This window comes from Thunnus albacares, chromosome 4 (genome assembly GCF_914725855.1).
Source record: "Thunnus albacares chromosome 4, fThuAlb1.1, whole genome shotgun sequence".
In the NCBI taxonomy this organism is placed as follows: domain Eukaryota; kingdom Metazoa; phylum Chordata; class Actinopteri; order Scombriformes; family Scombridae; genus Thunnus; species Thunnus albacares.
Window position 1 is genome coordinate 15,897,277 of NC_058109.1, and position 23,963 is coordinate 15,921,239.

The following is a 23,963-nucleotide window of genomic DNA, read 5'->3' on the forward strand; positions in this document are numbered from 1 at the left end:
TGTCTGTGTCATGCAGTGGTTATTGTGGGAAAATTCAGTTTTAAATGCACAAAAAAGGATTTTTTTACAAGTCAATCCTGAAAATACATAATGAGTTAATTGTGGAAACTACAAATACCAATTTTATTTGTTAGATGGATTTGACTCTTTGTATAGCTACAAGCGCTGGTTTAAAAGGTATGGAAATGCTCTTCAAATATGCTTTCTGCATTGTTGAGTGAGATGGCTTTGCATGGCATTGACCAGCTCAGGGTTATGTTAATGCTCAATTTATTACATAAGTAGAAATGAATATGCAATCAGCTCCATCATCGCAAGAGATGTTCTCTGTAAACTTAGCTGATGGTTACTGACAAAATGGTTCTCGTCACAGTAAGATCTTTGTGACACCTGCGCAGAGAGCTGTGCCAACAGTGACACTATAGATGTCCTGGCTGACAGCCAAACCCTCCCAGTCACAATGCACCATCCATCTCCCCGCTGTTATGCAGTAGTTAGCCTACAGTTGTCGTAATCCAAATGATCGCTGAACCATCACGAAATGCACAGAAAGACAGAAGTACAGAATGTGTAGACATCATTATTTCAAAGAATTTTTGAAGGAGCAATTAAGTAAAAATCTTGACAAGGCACATAATAAAGGGCGTAAGAATGTACAGTACAGTCCTATAATCTCAAAATATTCTGATCTTTGTTTTCTTCAACATAAAGCTCTGTTTGCTCTTTTTATATTATACTTGTTTATACTTGAAACACTAACAAGAAGAATTGAATTCTCTTTTTTGACATAAACACCAAGGTCACATCTCCTCCAGTCGTCCTAATACCCTCAAGATAGCTGATATCTAATACTTTGATTCTGTGCAATATTGTTGTTTCTTTACAGTTTGACTTTGTCTTACTGCTTATATGAATCTGGCATTTTGCAGTTAGATAACTCATCAAAAAGAGCATCTGTGAATGAAGAATGCAGTTGATATTTGGTGTAGGCTCTGACTTCATCGCTGCCCAAAAGGACGCACCAAGCTCAAGTCAGAAGAGACTGGGGAGTGACAGTAATAACATTATCCCCAGGGAAATGAATGTAGGCCAGTGTGCTTCAAACAAAGTGACCCTGCAGGTCATCTAGCAGGGTCTGAAACCTTCACTTTGACCGCTGAATTGACAAATGAACAATCTATACACTTTGCACAGCAACAGGCCAGGTTTGCAAAGTATGAGAGCAGGCAGGGTTTTCAACTTTTCTGTCTAAAAAGAGGATGTTGAGGAGGAGGCAGGGACAATCAGCTGGAGGGGAAAAGACTTTTTTCCCTGTTCTGTTCAGTTCAGCTGGCTGACCTGGCTGAGCTCCCTCATTCTCATGACAGCAGGCTTCTCACCCCACCTTCCTTTGTGGCTCTTTAACAGTTATAAAAACATTTGCCTTTAGACGTGGTCAAACACAAAATACTTCATTTTAAACACACTAACACCTTTAGACTCAGATCCCACAGGCAGATGCTGGGTTGGAGTGAAGTACTGCAGTAGCAGCAGGTGATTGCAACAGTTACAGCAGTTTTCAGACAATCAAAATCAAAAGAATGAGTGAAGCACAGACAGCTTAAACACATGCTCTAATACAAGGGTGTATTGGATGTACTGTACGTTCCAATGATTACAGTGTGTCATATGAAAGTCGCAGCAGGCTCCAGTCATCTGCCTGAACCAGTCCCCAAGCTTCGCTCCATTTTAGTCATCCCTATCACGTGGAACAGTGACAGACAATTGCCATCTAAGCTCTGACATTATCATTCCTTGCAAGTATATACAAGCTTAGCATTCATGTAAAAATGCATTAGATACAGAGGTCGAAACCAAGATGTTATGTAGAGTCTTCTACAATATGTGTGTGCAGTCATTGCAGCCATTTTCCTGGATGACTACAGTCCACATATCTAGTGGTCACTGGTGCTGGTGCCCAGTTCTATGTGTCCGCCAGGCACTGCCAGCCACTGTATGGCTCCTTACCTGCCAGGCAGCTCAGATACATACCATCTTGTAAAGTGAGATAAATAATATAAACCTAACTATCATGTCCCAATACAAGGTTTAGTTGATATACAGTAAGTGTAACAATTGTTATCGGTGATTGTCATAATGTGAAATACTACCATTTACAACTACTAATACAATACTACTACTTTCAACTAATAATACTGTATTGTATACAAATAGAGTATATTACCCTTATTTCTGGGTGTCCTTACTGAAAGCAAAAACACCAAAACTGGGAAATTTTAAATTACTGTTTGGTACCACAGCATATTATGTTTGCTCTGATCCATGTCTCTGGTGTGTCGCAGGTGTTTGTATGTAAGCATCATCATTGAAAATCACTGGTGCGAGTTATTGAAACGTGCGTGATGTGTGTTTGTGAGTGTGAGAAAGAAAGAGAACTTCAGAAAGAAAAAGACAGAGGCTAATTTTATACCTGGTCAAACACATCCTCAGTTGTACTATACTAGTGATTGTGCATGTCCTTGTGATATATATATATATATATATATATATATATATATATATATATACATATATAAGTCTTTGGCTGCTCATCTGAGCATGCGGTGGTCATAGTGTTAGTTGCAGCGGTGACACAGACATGAGTGGAGCAGCTCTGACAGCTCCAGTCTAGCAGAGGTAGTAGAAGCTCAGAAGTCAGCTCCGGGGCCCCAACAACACACACACTGAGGAAATGGTAATCTGTTTTCTCTCTACACAAGCTTGGCCAAGGCTCCCAGTTGCATGCACACTCTCCAAATGCATCACAATCATTTGGCGCTGACATGCGCAGCACAGTGGGGCAAGAAAAAAGAAAGAAAAAAGACAGAAAAAAATATGGTACTTACTGTTCTCATAGCTGCAAGGCTGTATTTTTCCACATTTGGTTCATGTGAAAGATGTAGGGAGGTTATGCAATTGACTTTGCAAGGGGGCACAGTCCACTGGATGGGTGCAACAGTACAAATGGAAGTTTAGGGGGGGAAAAACACAGCCAGTCAAAAACACTGACACATCATTTGCTTATAATAATAACAACATCAATAATTATACTTTATTTGTAGCTTGGCTTGTTTCATCTAAATGGCATGTGCCAACACATCTTGATTGTTGCAATTTGTTGTATTAAGGGTCTTCAGTTGAAAGGCTTTTAACAAATTTCAAGGACACAAGCTGATATCACTTCTGTTCTGGCCTCTCTTCACTGGTTAGAGTTCATTTTAAGATTTTACTAATTGCATTTAAAGCACCTCATGAGTCAGCTCCAGATTATATTGCTGAATTGCTGCTCCCCTTTGAGCCAAGCGCAGTGTCAGATCCTCCTGCTGTTCCTAAATCTCAGCTCAAGACCAGAGGTGACTTGGCTTTTGAGATCAGGACCTTTCAGCTTTGAAACTCCCTGCCTGAGAATCTGCGGCTTGGAGAATCTGTTTTTTTTTATTTTTATCTTTTATTAATGTTGGCCCCATGTCTTATTTTTCTGGTTCTAACATGTCTTATCTGCTTTATTTGTTTATTTCACTCTCATTTTATCTTATCAGATCCATTCACTGCACTTATAATTTATCTGTTTTTATTCAATTGTATTGCTGAAGTGCTAAAATGTTTTAATCTTTTACCCAATTTGTAAAGCACTCTATACATTTGTTTTGAAGGGTGCTGTGTAGATAAAATGTATTATTATTGTTACATTTATTTCACTTCATGTAGAACATGACAGTTGAACCAGTGTTGACATTTTTCCAATAAGGTTAATAAAATAAAATAATGTCTCATCCCTAACCAGATGTCTGCAGCTTTTAGGCAGAACCTGTATATTTAAATGATATCAATTGTACACTCCCAAGCCTTTCCTTTACCCAGGATCCTTTTCTCCAGCTGACCAAAGCTGAATCAGAATATTGGTGAGCCTTCATGGATTTCCCTCTGTTCACCTTTACAACAGGCCCCTGATAGCATATCTGCTCCCGGCACATTGACAGACAGACAGGCAGAGAGAGAAGCAAATGCCCTTATCACTGCCTGCCATATGATGGGATTAGCTGGAGTGTTGTCTAACAAAGCATTAATGAACAGTTTTAATTGCCTGCGCAGCATACCCTGCCAAGCCCTGCCTGAATGACACACACACACAACACAGGGTTGTGACGCATATTTGTCCCATCTGAAATAGCATTCTAGTGATACAGAATTTTTATTCGTCACTGGAGTATAAACTGACTATTACTGCTGTCATTCCAATCCATTGCTGTACAGTGTGAGAGCGAATATGGGTTTGAAGACGTTCAATTAACTTTAACCTCCATTCAGACTCTCACACAATACAGACTTAATTGAAATCAATAGATGTTTTTCATTATCTTGTGGTATCATATTACAGCAGAGCATCACTGTAATCATTGGATTCAGTACTGCTGCAGCGAGGTAGAGAGAAACATTTTCCATTTCATTTAGCTAAAATTCTATAAAAATATCAACTGTTTCAGATGGGGGACAAAAAATTCATCTTTTTCGTTTGATGAAGAGGCCTATTGCTCATAAACACACAATGGCAACTTGGTCTATCAATACCTATTAGGTTATCCATGAGGGCAATTTTCAAATGTTACTCAGGCTATATGCTCTGTAATGACACCCAAATGATGGACACTTCATATACTGAATGTTTTCAATAAACTTAAGATTACAGTCTGCAATGTGTAATTCTTCCCACAGTGTCATTTTTTTGTATTAATGGTGTACCAGTACAGTATGTACTGATACATACATGTAGGAATATGGGAACAAAATGTTAAGTTAGGGAATAAGGGGGTAGAAATATAGGAACATATCATGCTTCAAGTTTCAAGTTTCTAGTTTATTTGTCATTCCAACCATATCCACATACAAAAATACACATACAGTGGGATGAACATGTGTTCCTTTCATGTTCTGTTTTACACTGCTACGATGTCAGATATCTATGCTAAACATGGTCAAAGTTCCAAAACTTGAGGTGAACGTATGTAAAAATGCTCCCAGCAAGTCAAAAGGCTTGGTTTGCAATATTACCTCTACTTCCTCCTTGTGATGATGTCAGATTGTTTGCACATGCCCAGAAACGACCGTCCACTCCATAGCCTTTGTTGCTAATGTTGTTGCTATGGTGTGAGGCTTGAACCACAGGTTGTTCACATTGCTCAGTTGCATATTTTGGATCAGACTGAAGTTTCCATTTCGAGTGAAGAACGAGGAAAAGAAGTGAAATCCCACCAAGACTGTTTGTTTATGTTGTCTCCAGAGCTACCAGTAGTCTGCCAAGGGGCAGCTTCCTGAAGCTAACCAATCAGAACAGAGTGGGTTCATCGGCAGGGGGGCCTTAAAGAGATGGGAGATAAAAATGTCCTGTTTCAGACAGAGGTGAACTGAGGGGCTGCATAAAGGGTCACTATACTATATATATATATATATATATATATATATATATATATATATATATATATACACACACACACACACACACATATATATATATATATATATATATATATATATATATATATATATATATAAAAAAAAATTTTAACTTTAAATCATGTAAAGATATTCCAGTAGAATCCCAGAATGTAAATATAGATCTGTAAATTTGCATGATACATTCCCTTTAAAAATAATTTATGCTGTAGGCATTTGTATCTTTAACTAAGGGGTATCTATTCTAATATTGTATTCTATGTATTGATAGATACTTTTCTACTGTAGCGTTTCCTTGTTGTCTATATAGACTCGGTTACCAGTTTAGGTACACGGTACACATAGGTACTGTAAAACGAATGCATTCTTGTACAACAGCCCTGCAATAAATCCTACCTTCATGAAGGCTATAATGTTCAAATTTAAAGAGGTGTTGGTTCATTTTTTGGTTATTTTAAAGGCTATAGTTTGTGGGAGTGTTTCTACTCAGTTTTATTGAGAGATAAATATTCAGTCTAGACTTGTTGACATGAATGAACAAAATATTAGAGACAACCGGTGACATACTAAATTATCTGATTCAGATATTTACAGTTACTGATTCAAATTATTACAGTTATTGGAATAAACATCACACTGAAGAGTATATTTGTCACTATGTGCTGGGTAAAATTGTAGCTACCATAGAATCCTTTTAATGAGTAACAGGCTTGTCCTAAAGTTACAAAAGAAATCAATGGTTATGCATCGCAACCCCAGTTCTTTGAATACTGGAAAGGTCTTAGTTTAGCTGAACAGCTAAGTATTATGTAAGTATTATACAATTATTTTGACTTTTACTCAAAAATGTGGACTTGTCAAACACGTCGGGAGACACAGTATGAGGATGTGGAACCAATAAACAGATCCCAGAGAGGTCAGCGGCCTCCACCCTCCACCAATCATGCTAATAATTAAGCAGATGGTGACAAACGGTGCTGCTGGTGTCACTGCACAGCCTTGGAAGATACTGCATGTCTCTGTAACAACACAGGCCAAACACTGACCCGGGAAAAAGCCCAAAGTATCCCATACTGTTCAATCCACAATATTTCAGGTGGAGAGACAATGACATCACCCAAGTTAAACTCCAATCTGCTGGCAATATGGACTAAATCTGCACCACACCTTACTGTTTACCCAACAGCTAGTGGAGAAGCAGGAAGCAGTAAAAAGAAGAAGAAGAGGGGCCATCTGTGGTTAGTCATGTCCACACAAAGCTGAAATTGGGAATGAGACAAAAATTATCAAGAGTTGCATGTTGCCAGGTGTTCAACAACCTCTTAAAAAGTAAACATTCTGCATCAGCTCCAGTGTATGTGCAGGTAAGCAGTAGTGTGAGGCTTGAACCAAATGGTGTTCTTCAGACCCTCTCTGTGTTTTAGAGATGAATGGAGACAGAGGAGGCCTTTGTGACAAAACAGGGAGCGTGACTTCCAGCTGGAAACAGCTCCTTTCTGCTGGCACAAAAGAGTAAAGAGCACCAAACAGAGCTTAACGCTCATTCTCTTTGCTCTCTTCCTCTCAATACTTTGTCTCAGCTGCCCGTTCCCCATATTCTTCTCTTCTCTTCTCTTCTCTTCTCTTCTCTTCTCTTCTCTTCTCTTCTCTTCTCTTCTCTTCTCTTCTCTCCTCTCCTCTCCTCTCCTCTCCTCTCCTCTCCTCTCCTCTTCTCTTCTTCCTCTCTAAGGTATAGTGAGTGATTGCCATGCTAGAGCCTCAACCAATGAACCCATCCTATGTCTCCCAGTCTCTGGGGCCTTTTGCCACGGCACATTTATCACCAAATGTACCAGGAGTGCCGGCGGTGCGGTGCATCTCAAAGCTCAGAGGCAGCCCCGCTTTCCTTGTGTGGCATATTCTTCAACACTGAAGCAGAGAAAACAAAATGGTACAAGACGAAGAACAATACAAAGCAAACTTATGTTTCACCTGTGAAAGAAATATGGTAGAGTGAAGAAAGGAGAGGCTTTATTTCACAAGCATGGATCTTTTCTAAAAGAAAGACATATCCTCTCTCCTTCTTCAATTTATTGCACAGAACTGTGCCCATCTAGTCTGAAAAAACAAAGTTTTTGAGCCAAAGCTGTAGGACACTGTGCTAAAACCTCATGGTGAGCAGAAATAGGAGGTCTTCACTGACACTGAAAACTTCATCGTATTATTGAGGAAGGCTTAATTAGTGTTCCCTTTACTGTCAAGAACCATCACCTCATCAGCCCAGTGCTCAGCGAGGTTGTTAATGGGCTTGTGTCTCTCATTAAACTTCATGTACTTGACACCATTTGCTGAAGATTCATACCAACACATCAGAGAAAAAGGCAAAAATTGCATCCAAAGTATGTTTGTCCTGGGTGAAAGGGAAGACCAAAGAGAAAGAAATGATCAGTTCAGTACCTTAAATGTAAGAGCTGCTTGTTTGAGATTCAGCTACAGTCGCTGTTGGAACACTGTGAAATCTACCATCACAAGTGATTCACATGTGCATTCGTGACAGGTTACAGCAATGCCTCACAGCAAGATACAAGGGTTGGAACATACTGTCTTATATACTTGAAGTGACACACGTGTAGAACTGTGATCTGACAAAAAGGGCTGTATTTCTGAAAAGTCAAAAAGGGAGAAGTTTCACATAGCTTCTGCATTCGTATTTGTGGATGTAAATATTCAATTTGGTATAATTATACCTTTGTCACATGTTAATCAATCTATCCCTATGTTCAGTTGTCTCAGATTTACAATAAAACTTGCAATTCAATTGAATTCGTTTTTTGAGAATAAAGTAATAAATAACAATATTTCATCTCAAGCTCATACTGATTTTCTGGCTGAAAAAGACTCAAAACACACTGAAAATCCAAATTTTTATACCCCTATTTGGAAAACCTGTTGTTGTAAATGTCCTCTTTGGGGAATCACAGTGGCTCAGTGGTTAGCACTGTTGCTTCACAGCAGGAAGGTCCTGTGTTCAAACCATAGCTGTCTCAGATCCTTTCTGTGTGGCGTTTGCATGTACTCCCTGTGTTTGCGTGGGTTTCCAACAGGTGCTCCAGCTTCCTCCCTCCATCAAAGATGTATATGTTAGAGTTAATACTCCTATCAGTATCCCTGACCAAGGCACTGGCAAAAGAAATGCAGTTGGTCCTGCTGCACTGCAACAGCCCCCTGCCCCTGGTGTGTATGTACAGGATCAATCTCCCCATAGGGATCAATAGAGTCCATCTTCTTCATCATTGCTTAACAGCACAACATCCAACTGAGGATGCATCATATGTCAACACCCCTCAAACTCTCTCTCTCCCTAATGCTGCTTATGCAGACAGGAAGAAATCTGATGTCATGCCTGCCTGCCCTCGGCTGTCAAGCCTTCCGAGACACACAAACACACATACATACACAAACGAATGTTATTTACAGTATAATTACTTCCATGACAGTTCAGATGCAAGCTCATCACTCAGTATTATCAAACTATTGAGGCATGTAACAGTCTATATATAATACAGATGGAAAAATCTATGAGTTCTATTACAGTACCACACACATGACCAACGACGATGTTATCCATTGGATTCCTACTCACAAAATGTTTTCTGCAGCCTCAGAAGAAATGTCCACTGATGTTTTCTTTCTGGAGTGTTTGTCATAAGGATTTTTTTTTTCTTATAAATGAACCTCTTCAGAAATTCCAAAAATTCTGAACTCATGAAGAGATTTTCAATGAAATGCCTTACACAAACAAACCCTTAGAGGCCAGAATAACCCTTCAAAACTGGATACTTTTTCCTTATCATATCCATTACCATTCAAATTCAGGCCAGTGTGCAGAATTCTGCAGGAAATAGCAGGCAAAGGATATTTATATGGGTTTATGGAGGCTACAGTTACTATGCAAATCCAGTGTAGATGACTGAGTGATTGCTCGCCTTGCCTTCTGCTCTCTCTCTCTCTCTCTCTCTTGCTCTCCTTTCCCATAACCTGAGCTACCGGAGCAGAACATGCACTTGTCTTTGCTTCATGCTTCAATTTTAACATTGCTGAGGGGTGTGCTAAAGGAAATCGGATGTAATTAGGTGGATGTTTTGAGAGACAGTTGGATATTAACATGAGCTTCACCGCTCAACGAGGTGTTGAATGCCAAGCACACATCACCTGCAGTCACTATATGTTTGCAGACAGATGTTCTTCAAGCAACCCCACCCCCACCTCTCCACCCATTAGGAAATTGTGAGATGTAAGCACAGATGGAGATAATGTGGTTTGAAAAGAAGTTTTAGTCCTGCCGTTTCTTTGCTTTGGGACAAATTTAAACTACACCTTTATGACCTGCATGATCAAACCTGTCCCCTAGAATTTAAGTTTATGTACTACTAATTTGTTCCCCAAATTCCTCAAGGAAGTAGTGAAAAGTGTAGTGAAATGGTTGTGGTAGATGGTAGACGCACAAACAAATGGAGTTTGACACTGGTGACGGAGACATCCTTGCATCATGTCACATATGGGTGAAGACAACCGCAATGTGTATCAAACATTGTGATTTAAGGAAGAATTGGTTTAAGGGGACTTATTTAATTTTCCATGCCTTAGCGCAAATTCATTAGTTAATAGAGACCATACCGTGTATCTGATTTGAACAGTTTTACCATTCATATATGTAAAGCCAACAATGACATTTAGTATTTTTTAGACTTAAAAGATTAAAGTTAATATATTTTTTATTACTGTAATACATGTATTACTTTAAAATAAGCCTTTTGAGCCTCAGTTGTGCCTGCTGATAGGAGTACAACTGAGAAGAACTGACACACACACACACACTGAAAAAACAAAAGTGAAAAGGATATGCTTCGAAGAAAAATGGCAGAGACAGATTACAGATTAAGCGTGCCACATCCAGCTCTCTAACTCTCCCCTCTGTCTCTTTTCTCATGGTAAATGCTTTCCTTTTCTACGTTTGGAGAATGTAGTGGGAAACAGTGAGTCAGGCTGGAGTGCTGAGAGCTGGAGTGGACTGTTAATGCCGCTCAATGAATTAAGAGTCGGTTCTGCTGGTTTACCATTTGAATGAGCGGGAGGCTTGGGAAGGTGGTGAGTTCTGGACACAAAGAGATGCTTCACAGCCCGAATGCACTTTGGTTCACATCTACATGTCTAAATATTTGTTTCCAGGAACACAGCATATTGTACACAAGTGGGAAGACATAATGTACAACAACATGAAAAGGAAAAAAGAAAAAATGCCATTTTAATTCGTGGTTTAAGCAACTTAAGCAAACTGTAATTTCAACAAAAAATGAGACCAGTCTTGTTTAAGTGTGTACTTATTTGGGCAAGCATGCAATTGCATCTATTTCCAGTGATGTAAATTATTAAAAAGGCCAAATCAGACAAATGATTGCAAATTTTACTTATCAGCACACTTAAGTACATCAAATAATACAGTTTAGAACAACTGTTGCAGGGTCCAGGTGAAAAACAATGACCTCAACAAACCACCTGTGTATCATCTAGTTATATACTTAGATATCTATAAGAGCCAAAACCACAGTGAGAGTGCACCTATTTCAGGAAGTGCAGCAGTCCATCATGTTTCTGCTGTTACTCCTTCATGTGAAATGATTGCAGTGGCCGTTCACAAAGCATGACTTGGTCTTATAATGTCACAAGGATAATTCCCCATTAATCAGCTTGCAGCTGGCGATCAGTTGTGGTGAAGTGTTAAAGGTCTGATTTTTGTACACTGTCAGATCAATCAAGCTCACTTATCAAGGCCTTGCCTTCTCATCATAGCCGGTATGACTAGATTCAGGTGTGACTCAGGATTACAGAATACTGCATGGTGTTGCACCATTAGTCTTCCACCTTTAAGTCTATGTAGTCGATTAGACAGCAAAGCCTGCAATAGAACACACTATTCTTTGTAACCCTCAAACTATGTGCACAGGCAAAGACTACTGACCTCTTTTGCCCTGGCACTCCTCAAGTCATAGGCTGTGTCCGAATTTATTCCATATTTACTCCATAGTGCACCACATTAATACTATGCCATTATATTTGAGTGTCTGATTGCAGAGTGTGTAAACGTATTCACTATATAGTGGATCTATGTCCATGACCATGATTAGTAAATGTCTGGAATCTTGATTTGCTGCTCATTATTGAATAAACTATTTAGTGTCTGTTATATTGGGAGTAGAAAATGAGTGAATATCTGATTTCTGTGGTCATAGAAACAGGGCTTTATGTGTAACCTTCATTCCTTCTTTGTTCCAGTGACATTTATTTTATAATAAGGCGATTGTGAGTTGTAGAGAGTAGGATGGTTGTGTGATGGAAGAGTGAATAACTCGAAGCAGGTGAGCACTTTATTCCCCACTAGGCACTGTCACAAGCCTCGCCATCAGTGAGGCAAGCCTATCAACCAAGTCCTGATTATAAAGAGAGTACTTTACTGCAGCCTTACAGGAACCCCACTGAGGTTGCTATTTGTAGAATACAAATGTTCAAATCCAATTTTAGGGCAACTTTTCAAACTTTATGGTGGAAATCCAAAAGGCATTATATGATCTTACTGTGGCCCATCTCCAGATTAACCATGGAGGTCTTAGCCAAAAGGATGTCTGCATGCTGTTTGACTACACATTTTAATGGGTTTTAAGATCTTTTACAGCTCTAACAAGGAAAAATAGCAGTATCATTACTATAGCCAAAGCCTACAGAATGCAGATTTTATTAAATATTCCTACATTTCTGTGCACATCAGCAAACATAAAACAGCTGTAGCATGAACAGCCAAACTAACAGCACACAACTCTAGTACCCCTCAATAAGTATACTTCTCATTTTACGTATTAGGTTTATTTTATTTGAGCATTTGTTTCCAATCTTGTGTTAGTGTTTTGAGATGCATGCTTTTAGTTAATGTCATTGTGGTTTCTATTTACCAGGATATGGATACGTCCTTTTGTTAGACTCAAATATGGGTCATGCCCACACAAATGCTGCCACCTACTTATCAGAAGGAAATTTATTTAGCATTTAGGCTGTTTAACAATGAACAAAAAGGTGGATATTTACACTTAAATCAAATTATCTCTCCCTAAAGCTTCATACATCATTAAAAAAATGTTTAAACTATGAAATTCAAAAATACAAATTAAGATGCTAAGGTTCTGCGTGAACCATGATCCAAATAGAGTGGGAGCATTTGCATCTGCTAATGACACAATTAATCATACAGGCGACCACATGTGTCACATACTAGAACAACACATTCTTTTCATTTCAGCATAGCACGAAATTCCTCTCTCCCACCGACCTCACTTCTTTTTCTGCAGCAGGAATATCTCCAGGCAGCCTTGCAAGACAATAGCGCACAATTACCCTGAGCAAAAAGCACTGTGGCACTGACAAATGTAGTTTTTACTGAGCAGGAGACATTATGTTCTCACATCAGAGTTAAATACCTCCTATTTATCTCAGCCAAGGCGAGAGAGAGAAAAGTGCAAAAGGGAAAAGGAAGGCAAGGGGGAGAGAGAAAGTCAGAGTGATCAAGACAGACAGAGAGAGAGGGAAGTAAGCCGTGGGCTATGGAGACATTGCGAGACATTCCATGACAACCGAGCAGGAGGATTCTGAACCATTTCGTCCTATGTTCCTATTAAGAACGTCACATGCCAAGTGAGGAATTGCACAGTGAGAAGGTGCAGCTGCGTAATGACCTATAGCTTATTTCTCACGCAGAGATGAATGGCATGGGTTATTTTGTGCAGCTCAACTGACTTGAACTGATGTAATTCGGAAAACACGCAAAGACATTTTCACTTCACATGAGAGCCTGTTTAGATTTTGGAACAAGGCTGAAAAGTCTCAGTTTTGCAAGATGGTTAATTTCTTACTTTTGATGCTTTTTTGCAACAAAAACCTTACAAACGGGTAGATTCAGATAGAAGATCTCCAAACAAATAAGCTAACTAACTAATAAAACCATTGTACATCATTACAATAAGTCACAGTAATAGCATTAAATACAAAAGGCCAAATACACAGAGTAACAAAATACTTTCTTCAAAGGATGAAAGACACACTCACAAGCACATGTACACAAAGATAAAAATATAGGGGATTCACGTAGCGGTATGTACCCATACTGCTCTGTATATACAAAAATTAATACAAATAGATAATTAGACATGTCATTGATACTTTGTAATACAGCCAAAGTTCAAGATTTAAAAAATTCATTCACTTTATACATGAACCTACAGTTCCATTTCCATTGCTCCATTGTTTAGTGTAACGAGTTACCAAACTTCATTTGATCCGCAGAGTTCCTCTCAATCTTTAAGAAAAAGCTAAAGATCCATCCGCTTCTTTAGACTCTATGCATTTCCTTCCTCTTGGCACCTATGTCCTATGAGACCTGAACTTAGCCTTTTGCCACTTACTTGCATTGTTCTTTCCTGACTAGAGCTCTCATGTGCATATCAATTTGGATAAAAGTGTCTAATTAATGAAATTGTAATATTATCCAGCAAGCATGAACTGATACAATGTGACATAATTTTGACAATAACCATGTGGGCATAGAACAAAAAAAATCTGTAAATACAAGAAATCAGCCCAAAGCAGTTTCATGCTTTTACAACCTCCCTCACACAAACAAACACAGACATAAGTTGTCCTCACGCCCTGTTAAATGCACACAAAAAACAGAATAAAGGTTATGTTAAGTTTATCATATTTGGCATTTGTATTTGTTTTATATATTTTCATAGTTTTCTTTTTTTCCCTTCATATACTGAATTTTATTTAGAGAAATGCAGCTTCAGATTTCGTCCAATCATAGAGAAATGAACAAGACTTCATTTGACTTCCAATATAAAATATTGCCTGAAGTAAGTATAACCACGTCTCACATGGAATTGGTCACAAGTTCTTAGGAAACATGCAAATCCTATTAACATTAACCACAGTACAATGTACTATTACAAAATGAAAATTAAATATAAATCTGAAAGGGCATTTTCTCCATTCATTTTAGAGAGAACCTTGTGTGTAAGGATTAGCATTAAGTTGGTATTACACTGTATGGAAGTTGGTGCTCATTTGTTTTCACTGTAAATGTACGAGTGCGTTAAATTTTCTCCAAATGTTCCCCCTGTATTTGTCTACACTTCCTCTTGGTGCACCAGTTTCCTACCAGGAACTCTCCTGCTATTGCCCTTGACCAAGCTGCTAGCTTTAGAATAGGAGAAGGTCCCCAGATGCTTCCCTGTGGCTTCCCAGTAGTGAGAATGGGTCAAATGCCAAGGACGCATTCCCCCCCAGAGACTAATAATGTAATAAAATAATTTAAATGAAGTCCTAAAACACCACCTTCTTGTCTGGTTTATTTTCTGAGTTGTTCTAAATTTTAGGGTAAATGCGAACTCAATGTAATTTTTAAATGTGGCTGTATGTTGAAATTGTGTTTATTGGGGTGGATCTGACCCCTGTCTCCCTATGAAGGCACTAGGTAGGTGAATTAAAGTTTTCTTTGCTCAAAATGTGGACTGGTGCCCATTGTACAAATGCTCTGTACCAAGCTAAATGCTACCGCAAACAAAAAATATGCAGACACAGGCACATGTTAGTCAAAATTTCAGACTTCAACATCTTCAAGTCAAAAAAGAGCCACTTAATGATGAATATGACCTGATTAAAGGCAAAATCAGATGTCTAGGATCTCTCTGAAACATGGATGGATGGTGCTTATTAAACCTCAAAGTGGTGCAAAAACCATCCCATAATAATACAGTTACATGGTGCCTGAGCTCTCAAGTATGCTACATTATAATATTTCAAATAACATATGATACTAAGAAAAGGAAATGCATCTCGCTTTGTTTCCAAACAGGTGAAATCAAATTGAATGTCACACTGTAAGGCATGACTTGATTTTCCGGAACATCCAATTTCACAGTGTAACCATGACAGGACTGTCTGTCTCTGTGGTCTTTCATTTGTGAAGGTTATCCAAATAAGACTGAAATGCATCACAGACATGGCCTGTGTTTGTGTGTTTGTTTGTGTGTTTGGTCACTCTCCAGCAATCAGAGGCGCTCTTTCTCTTGTCTCCCTTTCATTTCTGAGGCCCAGCAGTGATTGTGTAAGTCTGGACCCCAGTAAATTACCAGGGGTCATTGCAGGTTCAAGGTCAGTCAGAGCTTCGAGTGAGGGCGAATGAAAGAGGTTCGCCCCCGTCTCCACCTCACCCAGCCCCCCACTCTAAAAGCAGCCACTGTGATTGCAGATAATTACCTCTGCAATGTGGGATGTTTGCAGGGTGTTACTGTGTTGTGTGCATGCACCCTGGTTTCACTACTTCCAGTACATGTCTATTTCTTTATTTCCTTTTTTCAATCGTCAAATTATCTCCATCAATTTCCATAAGTTTCCATCTCTGTTCCCATATGACTTCTGACGTTCATTCAAAAATGAATTTTCCAGCGGTGTGATCTTATGAAGTCTTCGATAGAGGAGGTGCGTATCTCCCTTCTGCTGATGTTCAGCTTTAGATACATTATCAGCATTCACCTATATTTTTCTAACAGCGCCAGTTTTCTTTCTTGTCTAGTAATGTTCTCATGTATTTTTTCAAATGCGGCAACAATTTAATTGTTCTCTGTGTGCTACTGTATAAAAAAAGCTTACAGCTATACCAAACATACACTGTCCGGTCCCGGAAAAACCTGACATTTGGATGATGTCAAGTCTCTTACACAATGGTCATCTTCAGTACAGAAAACCGTCTTTTATAATCTCTGTGTCAGTGTGTCAGAGTTTGTAAGGCTCTAAGGGCTTTCTGTGAGCTGAGGCATAACGCAAGAAGAGCTACCAGCAATGGGTATTTGAAAAGAAAGCTCTGACAGTATTCAGTCTTTAGCATTTAGTGCATTTCATAGTGCAGTGGGCACCGGGGGGCTGGAGGAATTAATCCATGGCCCCTTTCATAAAGTTAGTGAATGCCCTGAGTGGCGCTAGGAGAAAAGCACAAGGCCCGGTAGCGTTGGGAACTGATGATCCATGATGCCTTTATGCTATGCTGGTCTGCATCACTATGCCTACTTCTTCTTCCTCTGTAGCTGTATCTGTTCAGGGAGAAAACCTGACTGCACTCCATGAATACAGAGAAGCTGTCTTAGTTATTATCAGAGAGCATCTACTCAAAGACCCTCACAGCTCAAAGTTCTTTGTCTTTCTCTCTGTCTGGTGTTTACAGCTCACTGATGCATGGTGTTCAAAGTGTTCACAGCGAGGTACATTATCTACACTGTAAACGGTATAAAGCCACTAAACAAGCAAAAATAAGAAATCATCTGCTATCAATATGCATGTAGGTGCGCAGCTATGCAGCGAGCTAAACCACTTACAATAAAGGTCGAAGACAGAAGATGGCCTTTAACGTTTTTACCGGAAGTAATTCTGAAACTGTCAACACAGAATTAGACAACAAATTCAATGATAAATTACATATCAGAAAAAAACTAGACATCATGAACAAGAATTAGACTGAAGCATTTAAATGAATTAGCACAGTAAAAAGGTAACTGGATTCAAAAAAGTAGACCAGCTGTCAATTACAACAAAATTGGCCCAATGAATGTAGTGAACATACACATAGATTCCACAAGAGTAAAAGTAACAAGGGTAAATACATAACAGTTAGCCAACAGTAGCCTAAATTAGGCCAGTTAACACTATTAGAATGTTGTGTTAGCAACACATTAGCCTTGGAAAGCTAACGCTGATCGCAGGAGAACTAACTTAACAAATCAGAAATCAACAATGAGAAAATAGCTCAAATAAAAACTATATCTACAGATAATGTTTCAATGAGAATTTATAGGGAGTAGGCAGAAGATGCCTGTCAAAATTTGCATCATCATACATGTGTTGTAACCATGTCAGTTAAGATGACATTGTTTATGGAACTGTGCTAGTAGAGGTTGCTATTAGCCAACTGCTGGTGGCAGAATATAGCACTATTTTTGCAATAATGAATTTCAAGCTCGGTGATTGGCTGTTTCTTGCCAAAGAGCCAGGTATTTTCTAACGCAGTTGTTAATCTTTTGTAATGACGATTTAACCAAGAGTTTCATGCCAACCAAAGCCGTAGAAGTGCTCAAACTGTGAATCATGTAACATTGTTTATGGGAAAAATGAATGAGACTTTTTCCTCTGGAACCAGGGCACCCGAAAAAGCTCCTCCCACTTCCCAACTCTATTACATTAGAATGATCTCTAATCACTAACACATCTGCATGTTTAAGTGTAATAACCTTTGTTCTGCAATACCATAATATATCATCATACATAGTTAAAGAAATGGAAACTTGGAAATTTGTCGTTCCCTTATTCCATACTTGAAAACAATAGGGAAAATTTAATTTTGCTCCCATGAGCTAATCCACATATGAGCTATTGCCACATTCTTGTCATATCTCGGCTACCATAATTATGAGTTTCCTACATGTATAAATAATGTTCACATAAACCCCCAAATCATAATTACGACTGAGAAACTGGGATTTTTCTGAAAGCTCAGATATATCTTGACACTTAACAATACAAAGTGCCTGAACACCAAGCAAATATGTACACCTCACGTCTGCCAAAGTCTGTTGTTCAATGTAATTAAACCCACATTTATTGGACATAATGTAATTTTGTAAATGCATGTGAAACCCTCCCACAACCAACTCATTTATCATGCAAACTTCCTAAGTTGACAGATGATGTGAATGCTCACAAATCGTTAACATGGGAATCTTTCCAATCCTTCCCATCCATACGACACAGCGTGAATGTGACATAAAGGTCAAGAATAGTTCTATATGATGAGTGGGGTCGCCCCAAATCACATTTGATTGGATACATTTGTTATGTTCAGGATGAGTTATCAAAAAATGTTTTACAGGAAGAGAAAAGGGATTTTGATATATACAATTATTCAAAGATGATGTTTTGACATATATTTGATATTTACCAAGAGATAACTGAACCTTGGACACAGGGATATGGGATTACAATTATTATATTTTACTCTGTCTTTAAAAACAAAAATTTCTTCACAAAGGCATTACTAATTAAATAAATGAAGCAGCTTTCTACATATAGGCATTAGCTTGTATTACATACACTGGTCAACATAGACATTTTGCACATTTCAGATTCACCATGGCTGGCTGCAATGTAATCTTCTGCAGAAGTCTTTGATTTTCTACTTTGCTGTACCATTTGTAATGAGCTGACATCTAATGCCTGCTGTATCTTACCCCCCTTTACATAAACCACACCATATATGGAAATTAGCCGAGAAGATATTGGTATTTCATTAAGCTGTGTAGCTATGTCAGCCTTCCCCCACTTTGACTCCTTCCCCACATTGCTTTTCTAACACCACTGCATTTCCTTTAGGCTTACCAAGTCTAGTTGTTTGAACCATCTCTTTGTATTTATTTGTATTTCTCTCTCTGTGTGTGTTTCTCTCTCTTGTTCTCTTCAGCACCAGTGAACACTACAGCAACCTATTTTTATATTAAACACATAGCTGAGAGGATCACAATGGCTTCAATGCGAATGTGCATTTGGCGGCTCAGTGTGCTGGCCTAAACAGAGACACTTCTCTAGTCATTTTTAGACTCATTGACCCATTGTTGCTGGAGTCAGAAAATACACCAGTGAGGCCAGCAACCTTTTCCAAGCTGAAAGGCTTACAGTTACAGAACAACAAAGTGTCCTCCAAAACAGCTGCAGTTATAGCCTCCATCACAGAATACCTCCTTTCATTGTCCATGCCCATGTGCAAAATTAATGATATTTGATAAGAGCTCTTTGTGATGTGGTGTAGGCTCTATGTAACCAAAGTCTATACCAGTCAACAGTGCTTCACTCAAGAAGGATGCATTTCTTTTCTAATCCACAGTACACGATTTGAGTTTGGAGGAATTGTTAGCTGACATAAGCCATTTCCTTCATTTCAAAGGGTTTCTAAAGGCTGCAAAGCCCCCAGATCCAGACATGACCTAAATGTGGGAATGAGGAGAAATGTCATAGTAGTTGTTCAAGCAATGATTATGACTTGGACAGAAAAATTACATACTATGGGTAAAATATATTTGGGATATTGATGCTAACAACAATGTCACCAAGGTTGATAATGTGGAATACTGAATACAAAACCGATTTTATACATAAATGTGTTAGAGCTTTAAAAAAGAATATAGTCTCACTGGAGGACAAATCAAGTACTAGCCTGTTATGTTCAAACAATCAGTAAATCTAAAAGTCTGTTTTATTCAATAGTTTGGGCCCCATGGGATGAAAACAGTGGATAATTGTTACAGTTTTCCATTATCACAAAGTTGCATCAAAATTGACACTTAAATTAAATTAAATTCTCATATTCAATGCAAAGACATAATCATGAAATCAGTAAACGTGGCCTCCCAATGCCTGAGGCACGGCAAGTGAGATAGCAGCGCTGTTCATTTTAATGATCTCATGCTGCAGTTAACTCATTACTCTTATTATTGTTTGCGGGCTGCTGTATCTTCCAGGCTCATGGGACCTTTGCTTTAGGCCAGTATGTAAAAACTTCAATAGTTGAGAGCTGATATACAGTGTGACATCAAGGGAATTTGTCACATATTGTAAAGTACATATTTTTCAGTTGGCCTTTGCTGGTCAGTGCAGATATAATCCCAGACAGTATGATGAAATGTTATGAGTCACCGAAGAGTTGCACAAGATCTCTTAGTGAACCATCTCCTTAAATCATTGATGCCTCAGTCTAAATTAATTTAAAAGTTTCTTAAGGAATGACTTGTGGATCAGATATGTAGTCAGGCAACAAGTGGATAATTAGTTCTGACTCAACAGCAAACCATGCTCTTTTCACTAGTAATTATGTGAGGAGAGGTGTGAGCCATGTCTGACAGATTTTGCAATGACATTTAAAATGGAATTCATGTCTTGGCCAGTTTTTCCTCAGAAGTATATTTTTAGTCCACTTCATTGGCACTGAGCCTGTCATACACTTCCTTCCTGTAAGTCATACACAGTATGCCAGAATATCTCCTCAAAGCTGAGTATGTAAAAAACACTGTATCACTGTATTGGTAATAAAACTTATACAGAACATGTATGGATGGGTGACAGATTGAAGAGAAAACCTGACTAAATGAGAGGAGAAACATAATGAACACAGGTGATTCCATTACAGGGCACAAGGAGTTACTGAATGCTTAGATGAGTATGAAAATGATGTGACTCCAACAAGTCTTCCAAACTAAAAGACAAAATACGTAATTGGTCCATACAGTACGCTCCAGAAAAACACATAGACACATTTTCTTATCTGACGCCCTTTAGCCAGTTATCAGCAGGACGACATTGTTTGTCTGTGCCATGCCTGTTACTGCCTAAAACTGTTACAAATCAATGTTCAAAAATAAACATGTGGTTAGGTTTAGCCATAAAGATGACTTGGTTAGGTTTAAATGTAGCCTGGTCATAAATGATGGAACCGGACACAGGGCACAATTCTTTTTGTGGGTTCTTTAATTTCACAACTGCACTCAATAAAGAACAGCATTAAAACTACAATTTTGAGGGTTTGAGATAATCACAATGATAACAAAACAGTACAATTTTTCCTGATGAGAGCTTGATACTGGCTTTAGTTCCTAACCATCTACTATACTGCTAACAACGATGGTGATGTTAGGCCACCTGGATTATCACAGTACATTAACGCTAATAGTGGTCAGACTCCAGCTCAAGATTTCCTACAGAAAACTAAATCTAGTGAACTCTAGACATGAAGTATCTATAGACAACAGTAGTGGATCACTTCCTAAATAAATAAAATAAAATAAAAATACAACACAAATAAATACATTTGCACAACCACTCAACCTGTGTCATCACCTTATAGTAAATTACATTAACTCAGGAAAATATATATCCATCAACAAAATACATTTTACAAACACTCTCCCATGAACTCAAAATACATTTCAAGAAGAGAATAATGAACTTACTCTGGTGTGCAGCCTGCGCGCTCAGACACACGCACCTGGGACTCAACAGGACACTCTATCTCCCCTCTAAGTTCAGCAGAAGCAGACAAAAAGGGCAATTTAGTGAAATAGTCAGCATACAGCCCTATGACGCTATTAATACTGTCCGTCAGTTTACTTTATCACCACTCACGCTTCACTGCTGTTCAGTGTTTGGCCTCAGTGTGGCGGGTATATCACACACACACACACAACCCGTTTTACCAATCTACAAAAATCAAGAGGAATAGAGAATCATCATTCATCAAATGTAGTCGGCTAGATTAATTATACTCTTATCTACTGATAATGCCGATCATCTTTGTGTTTTCATAATATATAACAGGATATTTTTCCTACACAAAGTGATAAATACACACCTCGCAGTCACTCATTTTGCAGCACTACAGGTTCCTGGTGCATAAAATCTCATGGGAGCTCTGTACTCCCACGAGATCTACCTTTACGCTGGTCTGAAAGTGTCAGTGCCACCCAAACAGAAAGAAACAGCAAATAGCCCCAAAAACACACTCCACCCCATGTTCACCTGGCTACATAAAGATGGCTGTCAATCAGCGACTTCCTCCTTACATAGACTTTGTCCCTCTATAATACCATCATTTGACTTCTTCCTTTGCTCCAGACGTAATTACTATGACCACTAGAGGGCTCCTGTCACTTGAACATAAACATATGTCGTTTTGGGCTACTTGCCTTAAGGACTGATCTTTGCATTTTTCTCAGGAGGACAGTCTCTTTTAATCATATGCCATGGTCCTCACAGTCACCACTTCTCAACCCAACTGAGCAACTACAGGAGATTTTGGACTGATGTGCTCGACCACGCTCACCAACACTAGATATCTTTCTGGAAGAATGGTGTTCATCATCTCAATAGAGTTCTATATACTTGTAAAATCAATGCCAACAAGCAATGAAGTTGCTCTGGCAGCTTTCAGTGGCCTAACACCATACTAAAAGACTTTTGCCTCTAGTTTCACAACCGTATGGGCTGACAGACCAGCATCGCTTTGTGCAAAGCCAGCAGTGAAATGCGACTGAAGAGGTGGGGCTAATTCAAAATAATAAGCTGTATGGGTTGTCCCTCTACCAGTCAACTCAGCTACTGATATCATGTATCTCATCACAGTGTAACAAAACTGTTTCTCTAAAATGTCAGTTCACAATTCAGATGCATCAGCCTACAGACAAACAGATACTTCTCCACAGCTCCTATCAGAATCTGAAGAGAACACTTGGTCCATCATCTTAAAAATTAGGAAACATGTGTTCTTCACTAGTATCTCATTTAATTCTGGGGATCATTGTTTGTTTGATCCATTACTTTGTCAAATTTGGCTATGCCAGATTTATTAAAGGAAGTGTGATCACAATGAGATCTTCCTTGCAATCACAACAGATAATGCAAACACTGCATTATTTGTGAGAGCCCTAAATCTTTCCAATTATTGAAAAGAAATTGTGTACTTATTGGTCAAATCATACATATGCCTGTATTGCCCTCTGAGACAGCACATACTCAGGCTGTGTATAACCCTCAACAAGCTCCACCAAATACCAATCTTTCTTTGCTGCCATGTAATTTTTAGACATTACCAGAATTTAGTTCAAGATCACACAAATAATATAGTTGTTTTTCAGAACGAAATCCTGCATAGATACTTCAAAATCACAAGACACATGAAAGACGCTGGTGCTAGACACTTGACCTGAAGGTCTTAAAAGTCTGTAATGTAATCAGTGTATTTGAATAAAAGTGTCCAAAGGCTTTTTTGTCGTTGTAAGCCGGATGCTGCTTGCTGACTCGGTTAACTGTTTCCAGGGAGGACCAGGAGCCATACGAAGTGAGAGAACTCGCTGAACCCAGAGTCCTCATCAAGTCTCAAACCCTCAATCGGTCTAGTCACTTCTTGCCTGGTTTGATCTACTTTTCATTTCTCACATGCCAGAAACACTCTTTTCTCAGTATTTGTTACTCCGCACTTATTCTAACTATTCTCAGTTTCAGTTTTTCTATTCTCTCACTCTTTTTGTCTGCCCTGAAATTTATTTGCTGGATACAAAAAACTTCAACAGCAGTGGTTGGTCTGGTTGAGTATCCAACAATACTAAATAAATCATTTGCATTTCTTTAAAGGACCAGTGTGCAGGATTTAGTGGCATCTAGTGGTGAGGTTGCAGATTGCAACCAACTGAATACCCCTCCCCTCTCCCTCCCCTTCCAAGCGTGTAGGAGAACCAACGGTGGCCACAAAACTTGCGAAAGATACGAAAGGCTCTCTCTAATGCCAGTGTTTGGTTTGTCCG

At 38.8% G+C, this 23,963-nt stretch overlaps 1 long non-coding RNA gene across 1 annotated transcript; it reads right to left on the reverse strand.

Moving 5' to 3' along the window:
* Window positions 1–21,162: 21,162 nt before the first annotated feature.
* LOC122981524 lies at window positions 21,163–22,052 on the reverse strand. The gene is made up of 3 exons (XR_006403261.1): window positions 22,016–22,052; window positions 21,790–21,864; window positions 21,163–21,683 (listed from the first exon to the last, which is right to left on the reverse strand). It is a non-coding gene; the product is annotated as an uncharacterized LOC122981524 (long non-coding RNA).
* Window positions 22,053–23,963: the final 1,911 nt, after the last annotated feature.